Source organism: Arachis stenosperma, chromosome 10 (assembly GCF_014773155.1).
Source record: "Arachis stenosperma cultivar V10309 chromosome 10, arast.V10309.gnm1.PFL2, whole genome shotgun sequence".
In the NCBI taxonomy this organism is placed as follows: domain Eukaryota; kingdom Viridiplantae; phylum Streptophyta; class Magnoliopsida; order Fabales; family Fabaceae; genus Arachis; species Arachis stenosperma.
In genome coordinates this window covers 97,368,766-97,381,656 of record NC_080386.1, presented here as the reverse complement: position 1 = coordinate 97,381,656, position 12,891 = coordinate 97,368,766, and positions in this window count along the sequence as shown.

Below are 12,891 nucleotides of genomic sequence, written 5' to 3'. Positions count from 1 at the left end.
TAGTCGGGGAGTCGTGGGGGGTGGTGTCTGTATTCGGCTTGAGCAACTGATCTCTTAGACTGACTGGATGGTCCCCCCATGTAGGTATGGCTCGCACGGCTTCCCGGGCTTCCCCTAATCCCGCGGCGTACGATCCCTATGCTTGGGTCGTTTCCGACGTGAAGGATTCTCCTAACCAAATGGGCGAGGAGGAGCTCACCGAGTTCCGACAAGCCGAATACTTGTGTGGAGGGACTGACGAGGAAGCCAATTATGACGTTTTTGTCCCGGCTCCTCACGAGCGATTGTATGAGATCAACTTCCAACACCCCCGAGTTGCCGACTGGATTTGGTTCTACAAGTCCATGTTCACCCAAGTCGGAGTTCGTATTCCGTTCTCAGCCTTTCAAATGGCGCTTTTAAGTCGAATTTCCGTGGCGCCGTCGCAGTTGCATCCGAACAGTTGGGCCTCGATCCGCTGTTTCGAGATGGTTTGTGAGTACCTCGAGCTGCCGGTGTCCGTAGATGTTTTTCTCTTCTTCTTCAACCTTACAAACCCTTCAAAGGAGGGGAAACACAAAAAGGGGTTCATGTCCTTCCGGTCTGCCCAGGGTCGGAGGATTTTCGGTTTGTTTGAAGATTCCTACCATGGGTTTAAGGACAAATATTTCAAGGTCCGCCCTGTCAAAGGTCGTCATCCCTTTTGATTGTCATTGGAGGGGGTACGGCTCATCCCGACCTATTGGAGTTTCGGGGCAGGGTCCAATACCTTCCTCAAGGTAACCCGTAATGGCATGTCGGCGGTGGATAGAAAGATCGCCGACGTGTTGTTGGCGGTCTTCGGGAGGAATCACGTGAATCCTCACCTTCTCATGGGTGATGGGGAGGCCGGTCGTAATTATATTTGTGAGAAACCTCCACTCGTCTTGTCTTATATTTTTCTGCTTTTGTTAATAGTTTGTTGTGACTAACCGGCTTCACCTTCTCTCTCCCTCTCTTTTTTACAGTGGGAATGTCTGCCGAGGTAACGGGTCTCCCTGACTTGTTCCAAACCTTCCTATGTGGTAGTGACGAAGAGGAGGGTAACGAGAAATCCGCCGCTGGGGAGCCTGCTGCTCCTCCGGAGGACAAGGCTGCTCCCGAGCAGACGGCATCGGTCCCCGAGGCCGGCACCTCGACTCAAGGCGCCGCGACCGAAGGCGACCAGGCGGTTCACGCTTCTCCATTTCGCGAGGTCATCGGCATTGGGGGTTCCACGCCTAATCCGGATGCTGATGAAGAGGTGGAAGAGGTTCCCAGCTTGAAGAGGAAAAGGAAGGCGTCGTCTAGCCCTGAGGGGGTCCTTACTGTCATGGAAAGGAATTTTGACGCCGGGAACTTTATAGACTCCCAGCTGATTCCCGGTACTGAAGAGTACTTTCATGAGTCATCCCTTGCCGGGCAGGCGAGGTGGATGTATCGCACCCTCCTGCGCGGCGCAGTGATAGCTCGGAAGGCCGAGTTCGAACTGTCTGGAATGGAGTCTCTCCGCAGGAGGTTGGATTCTGCCGGGAAGGCTAATAACGGGCTAAAAAGTGAAGTTGAGACCCTTCGGGAGCAATTAACCCAATCTGCGGAAAAACTGGACGCCGCCGAGAAGAAAGCCACTGCTGCCGAGCAGAAGGCTACTACTGCCGAACAGAAGGCCACAACTGCTAAGAAAAAACAGGAAGAGTCGGACGCGACGGTTGCACGTCTGGTCGAGCGCGAAATGGCTTTGGAGAGTTAGGTCGGCGCGGCGCAGAAGCGGGTGGCTGAAGTCGAGAAAGAGAAGCAGGCCGTGGAGGCCGAATTGGCAACATGGAAGGCAAAGTATAAAGACGTCGTCAAACAAGGGAAGGGTGCGATTTTGGCTACCGAGGAGGCCCTCAAAGCTCAAGTTAAAATTGTTGCCCCCGAGTTCGACATGTCGGCAATTAGTGTTTTCAAGGTCATTAAGGACGGCAAGATTGTTGACGTCCCCAAGAAATGAACTTTATGATTAACATTTTGTAGTGTGGCCGTTTTGTTTTGGCTTATGAACAATTTGACTTCTTAGTCGTTTGTCCGCTTTAATGTAATTAACTTTTTCTTATTCGTCTGGTCGTGTTACCGTCTCTATTAACCGTTATTGGTTTATAGCCGTCGCTTATATTAGCAGGTCGTGGCCTTTTGCGTGGCCGTTTTTTACCGCGATAGTTGACGGGCTCCCGGGGTGATCAGTCCCGAGGCCGTGCATTGTTGTCGGGTTGTGATGGGGTAATTTGCCTGGGAAAAAGGAAAGAGAACAATACACGAGAGAAAATTTGCACAAGTATATCTTATTCGGTAATCGCATAAAGGACTCATAGGTTATATTGGAAATTTCAAATCCGCAATTTAACCACTTAGCTTAGTTGGTCGGCACGTCGCCCCATATGTTAGGAGTAGAACCTTCTCAAATTGTTCGCGTTCCATGTCCTTGGGATTTCCTTACCATCGAGCCTTTCCAACTTGAACGCGCCCCTACCCATCTCTTTTTTGATTCTATAGGGGCCTTCCCAATTTGCCGCCAGCTTGCCCTCTCCAGGGGTCGGTGGGCCGATGTCGTTTCGCCTCAGGACGAGGTCGTTTGGTCCGAACTCCCTTTTGAGCACTTTGGTGTTGTAGCGCAGGGCCATTCTTTGCTTCAGTGCGGTTTCTGTCAAATGGGCCATTTCTCTGATTTCATCTATCAAGTCCTTTTCCACGACTTCCTCTACTCCCTTCAAAAGTAGACGGGGGCTCGGCTCCCCGATCTCTACGGGTATTACTGCATCCAACCCGTATGTTAGCCGGAAGGGGGTCTCTTTAGTGGTGGATTGTTCGGTTGTTCGGTAAGACCAAAGTACTGAGGCTAGCTCGTCGGCCCAAGCCCCCTTTTTGTTTTCCAAACGCTTTTTCAGCCCTAAAAGGATGATCTTGTTCGCGGACTCCACCTGTCCATTTGTCTGGGGGTGCTCCACGGAGGAGAATCTCTGTCTTATACCCAAGCCGGCGAGGAATTCCGTGAACTTTTTGTCGGTAAATTGCGTGCCATTGTCCGAGATGACGACTTCCGGGACCCCGAATCGCGTTATTACCTGCCTCCACAAGAACTTCCTGCAATTGGATGAGGATATGCTAGCTAGCGGTTCAGCTTCTATCCATTTGGTGTAGTAATCAATGGCAACTATGAGGTACTTGACCTGCCCGGGACCAACAGGGAAGGGTCCCAAGAGGTCGATTCCCCATTGAGAGAATGGTCGGGAGGACGTTAACAAGCTTAACTCGGAGGCCGATGCCCTGTGAAAATTGGCATTTTCTTGGCACTTGACGCATTTTTTGACGAACTCTTTGGAGTCTGCCATCATTGACGGCCAATAATATCCGGCTCGAACTAATTTTCTTGCCAGGGCCTTGCCTCCTATGTGGTGTCCGCAGCAGCCTTCATGGACTTCCCTGAGGACGTAGTCCGTTTGGTCGGGGTGTAAGCACTTTAGCAGGGGTTGGTTGAACCCTTTCCTAAACAGCTGTCCTTGGATGACGGCGTATTTGGCCGCTTCCTTTCTCAGTTTCGCCGCGTCCTTCTCGTCGTCAGGGAGTTTGCCGTTTTCCAGGAAACTAGTGATGGGGTCTAGCCATGAAGGGCTCAGTCTTGTCACGTGCAGGGTGACTGTCGGCTCTCTCGCCATACCTTGGATAAGAGATCAGTTACCTTCTCCCGGTTTAGTGCTGGCCAACTTTGATAGGAGGTCTGCCCGTGTGTTCCTTTCTCTAGGCACGTGGTGGACCGTGACCTCCTCAAACTTTTGACTTAAGCTTTTGACTTTTTCCATGTACTTTTGTAATAGCGGGTCTTTGGCTTGGTAGCTCCCGTTTACCTGGGAGGTGATGACTTGAGAATCGCTGCATATTTCTAGCCTTGTTGCCCCGACTTCTGCTGCTAGGGTCAAACCCCCTATAAGAGCTTCGTATTCTGCCTGGTTGTTCGAAATGGGGAATTCGAACCTGATCGACTGTTCGTATACGACTCCAACCGGGCTTTCCAGGATGATCCCGGCACCTCCAAACGTCTGGTTGGAAGCTCCGTCCACATGGAGCTTCCACCGTGTGCTCGCTTCTTCAGTTGGGTCCCCAGTTACCTCCACCAGAAAATCTGCCATCGCCTGCGCCTTGATGGCTTGCCGGGGTTCGTACCGTATGTCGTATTGGGTGAGTTCAATGGACCAAGTCATCATTCTCCCTGCTAGGTCGGGTTTTTGAAGCACTTGTCGGATCCCTTGGTCCGTTCTCACGGCAACCTGGTGACTTTGGAAGTACTGCTTCAACCTTCGTGAGGAGGTCAAGAGCGCCAGAGCAAGCTTTTCTAGCTTGCTGTACCTTAATTCTGCCCCTTGCAGGGCTCTGCTTATGAAATAGACCGGCTGTTGAGCCCTCCCTTCTTCCCGCACCAGAACTGCGGCCAGGGCTTCTCCTGTTATGGCGAGGTACAGGTATAGCGGCTCTCCGTCCTTTGGCTTCCCCAGCACAGGTGGTGCCGCCAGGATTTCCTTAAAGTGTTGAAAGGCTTCCTCACATGCAGGTGTCCACTCGAACGCCATCCCCTTTTTCATGAGGTTAAAGAATGGCAAGGCCTTTGCTGCCGACGCTCCTAGAAACCGGGATAACGAGGTCAGCCGCCCCGCCAATCTTTGGACGTCCTTAATGCAACCTGGGCTCTTCATCTGGAGTACCGCCTGGCATTTCTCCGGGTTGGCCTCTACCCCTCTCTGAGTTATCATAAATCCTAAGAACTTGCCAGCTTCCATGGCGAAGGCACATTTGAGGGGGTTCAACCTCATGCCGTTTTGCCAGAGTGATGCGAATACGTTCTCCAGATCCTCCAGGAGGTCGTCTGATCGCGTTGTTTTCGCGAGGACATCGTCGACGTAGACTTCCACCGTCTTGCCTATAAGATCCCGGAATATCTTGCTCATCAGCCTTTGGTATGTCGCTCCTGCGTTTTTTAGGCCGAACGACATCACTTTGTAGCAGAATGTTCCCCCTGGCGTTATAAACGCCGTTTTGTCCTCGTCTGGTCGGTGCATCGGTATCTGGTTATACCCGGAGTATGCGTCCATGAAGCTCAGGTAACGGTAGCCCGCCGCCGCGTCGACCAGCGCGTCTATGTTGGGGAGGGGCAAACAATCCTTTGGGCATGCCTTGTTAAGGTCAGAGTAGTCTACACACATTCTCCATTTGTCGTTGTGCTTTTTCACTAGAACAACATTCGAGAGCCACGTCGAGTAGTCAACTTCTCGTATGAAACCTGCTTCTAGGAGGCTGGCCGTTTGCTTGGCCACTTCCTCCGCCCTTTCCGTCGACATCTTTCTTCTGCGTTGCGTCACCGGGCGTGCTCCCGGCCTGACGGTCAGATGATGTGACATGATTTTCGGGTCTATGCCCGGCATGTCGGCAGGTGTCCAGGCAAACAAATCCCTATTGGCCCTTATCATCTCGATCAAGGGCTCCTTTAACTATTGTGGGAGGTTCTTGTTAATGAACGTGAATTTCTCCTCCGTGTCGCCGATTCTGAATTTCTCCAGGTCCCCTTCTGGTTCCGGTCTAGGTTTGTCGTCTACCCTGGCGTCCAGGTCAGCCAGGAACACACCAGACGCCTCCTTTGATTTCTTTCTCAGGGAGAGGCTGGCATTGTCGCAGGCGACCGCCGTCTCGAGATCCCCTCTTATGGACCCTATTGACCCTTCATCAGTAACGAACTTCATGACCAGCAGCTTCGTGCTGATTACCGCTTCAACATCGTTTATCGTTTTCCTTCCCAAGATGATGTTATAGGCGGTGGAATCTCGGAGAATCACGAACTCGGCCATTGTCGACCTTCGACCTTGGTGTTGTCCTACCGAGATCGGTAGGGATATTACTCCGTCGGGCTTAATGAAGTTGTCGCCTAATCCAATGACCCCGTGTTGATGGGTCGTCAGATCGGCGTCCCTCAGCCCAAGTGCGTCGAACACGTTGCGGAACATGATGTTTGAATCGGCCCCTGTGTCGACAAGGATGCGTTTGACGAGGCCGGTTCCCACTCTAGCCGTGATGACCATGGGGGGCTTTCCGGGGCGTCGTCGAACCATTTGTCTTCCGGGCCGAAAGAAATGGACGGAAGCTTCTTAGAGTTTCGCGCCAACGAGGAGGAGGCCGCTAAGACCTTAGCATCTTTCTTGTGCGCTGATCGGGACTTTGGCGCGGTGTTTTTGGCTGTTACCACGTTTATCACAGTGAGGCCGTGGTCTCTATCTTCTGGCTCTTGTCGCCGCTTTGCCGAACGGGTTTTGGCTTCCTCGTCTTGGTCGCGATAGCGTCTCCTCGGCTCTCTGATAAGATGGGAGAAGTCTGCTAGCTTGCCTTCCCTTATCGCTTGTTCCAGTGCATCTTTCAGGTCAAAGCAGTCCTGCGTTTGGTGGCCGTAGCCCTTGTGATAGTCGCAATAGAGGTTCTTGTTTCCTCCCGTCCTGTCCTTAAGTGGTCGGGGCTTCGGTAGGATCCCCTTCTCAGCTATTTGCTGATAAACCTCCATGATGGGAAGAGTGAGTGGTGTGTAGTTGGCGAACTTCCCGACCCGGGGGAACGACCTGGGAGCCTTGTTCGGTGCCTCCTCCCTGGTTTGTTCTTTCGGTCTTTCTCCGTTACCAGGTTGGCGAGATTGGGGGTAGCCGGACTGCCGTTTATTGGCAGCCACGACTCGGCTGACTTCCTCATCGTTTATGTATTCTTTAGCAACCGTCTGGATCTCGTGCATCGTCCAGACCGGTTTCGTGGTGAGGTGTTTGCGAAAGTTTTCGTTGAGGAGGCCGTTCGTCAGACAAAGGCTGGCTACCGAATCGGTTAGGCCGTCGATTTCCAAGCACTCGTCGTTGAACTGATCCAGGTATTTTCTGGTAGACTCTCCCTGTCTCTGGGTTACCCCCAGAAGGTTTATCGGATGCTTTGCCTTTGCTATTCGCGTTGTAAACTGGGCGAGAAATACACGACTGATGTCCGTGAAACCGTGGATGGATCCCTGAGGTAAGCCGTTGAACCATCTGATCGCGGGTCCCGCGAGGGTTACCGGGAAAGCTCGGCACCTCACCTCGTCCCCTACTCCCTCTAGATTCATTCTTGCCTCGAAGGCAGTGAGGTGTTCTAGGGGGTCTTGAGTCCCATCGTACCTCATGTCCGTCGGCTTGTCGAAGTGCTTCGGCAGCCGGACCTCGAGGATGGAATGGTGGAACGGGGTGGTGCCCATTATTACTGGTTGTCGTGTCCTGTTGGACCTCCTGTCTTCGCGACCTCGCGGTGTGCGACGCGTCTCCTTGCCTCGGGAGTAAATTATCGTGTCATTCCGTCTCCTCGGGATTGGGGATTCTTCCCGGGTGCTCTCCGCTTCCGTTCGGGATGCGGAGGCATGTCGCGGACGGCTTCGGTAAGAGTCTCTTTCCTGGCTTTCGGTGGATGGGGCGTAGCTTGGATCGGTAGCTCGTTCGCCACGCTCCTGGTTGGCCAATTGCCGCTCCAAGTTTTGGACCCTGTGACGTAGCTCTTGCATTATTATGGCGCTGTCGCCTCCCGTTCCTCCGAACGGTCGGGTCCTCGCGTGTTCGGTGTGATGTTGGGGGGACCTTCGTCGCCCTCTTAGTGAGGCGACAGAGGCCGCCCCTTCTGCTCCGGCTCCCCGGCCTTGGTCTTCGGGACCCAGCACAACATCCATTGAGGCGTCCCCACAGACGGCGCCAATGTTCGGTGTCGATTGCCGGACAAGTCGGGTAGTTAGGAGATGGGGGAGGATGCCTTGCTCACGGTTGCGCTGAGCCCGGGTTTGCCACGTAGCCGAGCTCTCGTTCTGGAGGGAAAGGAGGGGGGTGCCACCTGCAAAGACACTCCGACGCTCTAGTCAGCTAGTGTGCAGGCGGGGGAAAAATGATATAGAAAAGTGACGTACCTCGGGGGAAGAGCCAATCTTCCCTTTATATACATGTCAGTAGTGGGCCCCTCATGAGGACAGGCCCATATTCTCAAGGACGCTGTCCTGCAGCCGTGCGTGAGTCGCACAGGACACGTGTCCGGGTCGTTTGAAGGGCGCGGAACCGGGTCGGGTGGAGCTCGGGCCGGGTCGACCCGTCGGTTTCTTGGGCCAGGCCGCAACAAACACCACTCTGCATGCATATATATCACCTTTCTCAATATCACTCCTTTTTATCTCTATTGTCATATTTCACATGCAAACATGCATCCACGCATTACACAATACACACATTCCACATTCACTTCATTACACGTTCATCTTCTCTTCTTCTCTATCCACTTTTCACTTTACAACATATTTCACCCTCTTCTCACTTATACATCCGAACTTAGAGACTTAGTTAAATTCTATATTTGGTATTGAAAGTAGTTAGGAGAACTTATTTTGCATTTGTTAAAATATTATTTTAGGAAACTAATATGTCTCGATTTAAGAAAAAGACAATGAAAACAAATAAAAATGAGATAAATTTGAATTATATTTTTCTGATGGTTAGTTAGATATTTCTTTTTACTTTTTCTTTTCTTTATATATTTTATTTTCAAATTAATTTCCAAAAAAAGGGACGTCCAATCATTTTTAAAATTTTAGTGATTCATCCTTTAATTTTTTTACTTCCATCACATTATGTTTTCTTTAAAATTTTTCTCCTTGTTTTTCTTTTCTTTTCTGTTGTATCAAAAAAATTTTTTACTTGTTCCTTCAATGATCAGTTGTATATATTTTAATAAAAAAAATTGAATAATAAATTCAAAACAAAAGTGGTGGCGTTCAAAAGGATACGGTTATATTTGATAAACTTAAGATATTTGAATCTTGTGAAAATAGAAGGGAACTCTTCAAAAATAAGGCTCTCAAGAAATATTATGAGAATTCAAATCAATTTTTTGAAGCAGTGAAAAAAAAGTCTAGAAAGATAAAAAAAAAATCAAAAGTTATAAGGCTTTAAACACCAATGATTAGAGCCCAATTATATGCTTGTGATGTTGATGTTTCAGAGAGAGACCTGAGCAAGTAAATTCGATGGATACCTGATGATTCGGTAACTTAGGCCAACTGACTTGAAATTATCGATTGAAAGCTCATATTCAAGAGTTGTCTTGAAATAAAATATTTAGAATCCAAAGAGGCTCTAGACATCGATGTATAAATCAACAAATTCTTAGTTATGTGCTTGTAGTGTGATTGTACCAAAAAAAGACTTAGATAATTAGATCTGTAGGGTGCTTTATCACCCGATAACTTGGATCAACTGGTTCGAGATTATTGATTGAAAGTTCATTAAGAACTGCCTTATGACAGATTATTTAGAGTCAAAAGTCTCAAAGATTTTTTCCTAAATTAAATGTGAAATAACTGCCTTCAAGTCATATAAGCCCAAAAAAAGTTCATAATACAATTCGGATCTAAGGTCTTGAAAATTCTCAAATCCTAAGTATGCAAGATTCATCAAAGATAAGAGAAACCGAATATAATTACAAGGATTATCATAAATCTCACTTTCATTTTAAAAAAAAATAATTGTACACGTTCTTCAATTCTTTTCACTTAAAATAAACTCTATCTACTTTTCTTTTTACTTGAGTACAAGCAAAATTTTAAACTTGATATTGTGATGACATGGCATTTTAAGTAATTTTTAGGATTTTTTTTATTTATTTTCTTAGATTTTTATCAAATTTCTTATTTTTTTAGTGAAATTTCATAAATAATCGAGTATTTAGAGTTGTGTAAGTATTTTTGTGTTTTCAAGAGTTTTTATTCTAAAATAAACAAGAATTAAAACCCTTTTTACAAGAAAATAAAAACCGGTTGAAGAAGGCCCAACCAAATCCAAAAGGCATAAAAATCGGACACCCAACTTTTAGCATGGACTTCCGACGGCCCACCTTGTAAGTCCAATGGCTAGCTCTCTACGCCCAGTGGCCCTCCTCCAATTTGCACGCAAGCCCGGCATCCAACCACACAAGCCCAGCATCCCTTGGTGCAAGTAGGCCCACGCCCAAATTTTCTCACTCCAAACTGGACGTTCAATACTTTTCAACTTTCAGGATGCAACACTTAAGGCTCAAATTCAATTATACAATTGATAAAAAGTCTTAATCTCATCTGAAGATTCAAGAGATTAATTATCATTTACTCATTCTAGAAAAATAAATATTTGGTTGTTAAGATTTGTTTCTAAATTATATTTGAATTATTGTTAAGAATTGATTTGAATTTAAGTATGTAGTTATCTTATCTTTCCTAAAGATAAGATTATAGTTAGTTTTTGAATTTAAATTTTAGATAGAACTTAGGATATAAATAAGTGAATAAGGTTCATAAGAGAGAAAAATCTAGAAGAGAATCTTCGAATCCCAATCCATGAGATCGCACGTCTCTCTCATCATTAAGATTAGTTTCTTTTTTTTATAATGAGTCACTAAACATCTCCTCTGTTGAAAGTTAAGAGCTCTGTTTGATTTTAGGATTAATAATATAGGATCCAGATCCTCTAAAGTTGTATTGTCACTTTAGAGAAAAATGTATTTCATTAATCACCATTAAATTAAGATAGTGGAGCTTACAGATAATAAATGCTACAAATTCAAAATGATAAAAGTATCGCTTTATTACTTTCCTAACATTGTCACTTTAGAGGATATTTTTTCAATAATATAAGTGTTTTTTTATTTTAATTCATGTTTCTTTATTTTTTTAAGATTGAGTTTTGTTCTTCATCACTAAAGATTAGAACTATTGAAAAATATTCTAATTTTGTCTTAGATTCTGATTTTATATTTGGAAAAATTAATTTCAAAATTAACTTAAAACTCATCTCACAATCTTCACTTATCTAGAGCTAGTTCGAATAAGTGACATATAATTCGACTAGTGATAGTTCTTGAAGATTATGTAGTTTAAAATTAAAACCCTTCTTCACATCATCTCTTGATTAGTTGACCAAGGAATTGACGATTAATTGGATTTAGAAAAATTAAATCGCCAACGGATTAAGGTTTAATTATAACTGATTTGCTGTAAAAATATTTTTTGCATAAATTAAAGAAAAAAACATAAGCATTGTTCTTTTAAAAATCAAATATCTCCAAAACCTTCTACATTTTCATCTATTGATTTTTTTTTCAACTTTAAGTATTCTCTCAAGTCTCTTCTTTTATTTCTTCTTTTATTCAAGATTCACAATTTGATCAATCTAATTGGATATTTAATTAAACGTTGTTACCCTCAATCCATCAATTCTCGTAGACTTCACCGTAATATTATTTGAACGATCCGATATACTCAGCAGTACGTTTGAGTTTTAATTTTCGCTCATTATTCAGATAAGGCGGCAATTGTTTCCAATTTGTTGAATTGTGTCCCACATATGCCACATGAAAACTCTACCATACTTTACCATTATTCTTGACTCTCAAATACTCACTAAATGATCCTCATTCATGCACTGATGTTTGGTCCATCAATCAATGATTCAAATGGGTGTCCCCACGGATGGTCATAATCCCAGCATATCTTAGTAGTGGAAATATATGACACAATGATGACTGCATTACCCATTAAATGCAAATGTTACTAAAGTATTCATAGTTAAAAATTTGCAAGTTGAAGAAAAACTTTCTGAAATAGACTAATAGTTGATTTGTTAAGATGCTAGCCAATTGGCTAGCCACAGCTGTTATTTAACATGGTAGTAGTGATACTAATTCCTTAGTCATCACAATATGGGGTTTGTTATTTTAACATAAATCATGGTGCAGCTTCCAACAAAACTACCTTGGAGGAAGAAGCTTTGCCTGAAAACTGATGTACCATAGATAAGAATTCACCAAAATGAAATTGCAGATTAATTTAAACGAAAGGTTTTTGTGTGTGCGTGTAAACGTACAAGTTTCATGTGCTGAAAGTGAAAAGTGAAAAGAACACCTAACTGCTGCTTCATCATTATGGACAGACAAAGACTATTGAATTCATAGTTTCACCGCCTCCAATATCTCTGTCTCCATCCTTCTTAATTTTTTTCTGTTTGCTACTTCTGCCTTCTTGGTCCCTCTTCATCAATGCTAAAAACGATTTCTTCTTTAAAAATTTAGTATATTATTATGTCAATATATTTGAAAATAGACATACAGAATAATGCATATTAAATATTATTGGCATATATGGTATGGGAACCTAATAAGCCAAGAATAAGGATAGAAAGTGATAATTATATGTTGAGGAAATCCAGATTCACCAAACGGTAGGTGGCTGGCAATGTTCAAAAAGAAGGGCAGTTTATAGAGGTATACCACATGGGCATGTTCTGTTTACCCAGCTATGTCTCTACTCTCTAGGAATAAAGAATCTTCAATGTAGTAGTTTAACTATTTTGACTTTGGTCTCTTCAATTTGGAGTTTTAATAGGGGTGGCCTGTGGCCTACTATTTTGTATATATAATCCACAATGATGGTCTCTGAAGTCAGTGATTTTGCAAGCTGAATATAGTTGTATAAATTGGATGAATATCAATTTCCAGAAGTATGTCGGCGACTGATTATGATAACTTTCTTATTTAATTTAAATTTTTTTATATAGTACTAGTACTTCCGAGAAGACATGCAATATAATACAACAGTCAAAGCCAAAGGGACAAGTTCATTAATTCCAAGGTAGCGATAATGTAATATAATGCAACTCTTTTTTTTTTTTTGTGGACAATTATTGAACTCCTGAAGTTAGTAAAATAGAAATTCGCCAACTCGTTAAACTACGTTAGAATGGGAAATTACGAAGACATTCCGATACTTAATTTGTGTACAATATCTTTTAGGAAAGTTATCAGGTATGG